We start from the raw sequence: 1,316 nt of genomic DNA on the forward strand, positions 1-1,316 counted from the left end.
TCTATATGTAAAATTCAAATACGTCTGTGGTCTATCCGGAAATATCTACTGACGACAGGAATGTTTACAAATAATGCATAATGTTACAGGAATTTTTCTACCATGTGTAATGAACTATGTAACTTATCCTGAATGTAGAATCCGCCACACAATAGCAAACGGACGAACGTGACAACCATCATGATAAGGTTCAACGCCCACGCGTTTGTTTTCTTTTGGGTGGGTGGGGTGTCCACAGCTGAATATTTAGCATATAAATATACATGTAATAATTTTACTCCCTTCTTCACTATAAAACAGAGATATGTGTAGATTCCAACACAATAATATCATATTTACGGTTGTGGATACCTTTTTAAAAAAATAGTGTGTTGACTTTAAACACAGCCAGGTATCATCCTTATAACGAGGACGGGGGGGGGGGGGGGGGGTGTCAGAGAGAGAGGGGGGCGGGAGTAGATCAGAGAGAGAGAGAGAGATTACCTTATCTTCCCTATTGATTAAAATTCAGATACACTTGTTCTTCAAGACATATTGCTTTTGTGGCCAATGAATGTAAGCCTTAGATACATTAGATACTCGTGATAAAGGGGGGGGGGGGGTGATAGATCAATATTTTCTGACCGAGATTGTCCTCCTTTTAAGAAATGGCTTGTTTTGAATCGTTATGGGAATTTTTAGTATGTAATTGATTCTTAACGTTAACACATTAAAGTGATCGGGGAGATTGATTCCAGCATGTGGTGAGAGCATACATTGCGGTATATCGATATACATTTTCTTTATATTACTCAGTGGGGAATCGATCAGAAGCACATGGCCCAGCCAGCCCACCCCCACCCCTCCCTGGTTAGAATGCCACGTTTTTAATAACAGGCGGCGATCGCTTAACATTATTAACGTTGAGTGTCTTGCATCAATTTAGTGCAAGAAGATTAAGAGCGCCGAATTAACATAAAAATTATTTGAAGACATCGTTATTTCATTCCATGCACACAACAATTCAATTAAAGATATCTTCAAATAATCAATGATACCTTCAAATAATTAATTATATCTTCAAATAATTAATGATATCTTCGATTCTGTATTATTACGAGCATTATTGAATTGATGCGCGCTACATATATGAATTATTGAAGAGAGCAAATTAATGGTGTGCAATAGTTCTTTTAGAGAGAGTAACTATATAATTGGAGATCTTCAACTCATCACATTCACAAATGAATTAATGATATTTTTAATTGAATTGTCGCTCCCTTTAAAAGGATTGATGCGCGCATTAATTTCTTATACAAGTGTTGTAAACAATTAAG

The sequence above is a fragment of the Ostrea edulis genome, chromosome 1, assembly GCF_947568905.1.
Source record: "Ostrea edulis chromosome 1, xbOstEdul1.1, whole genome shotgun sequence".
Lineage (NCBI taxonomy): Eukaryota > Metazoa > Mollusca > Bivalvia > Ostreida > Ostreidae > Ostrea > Ostrea edulis.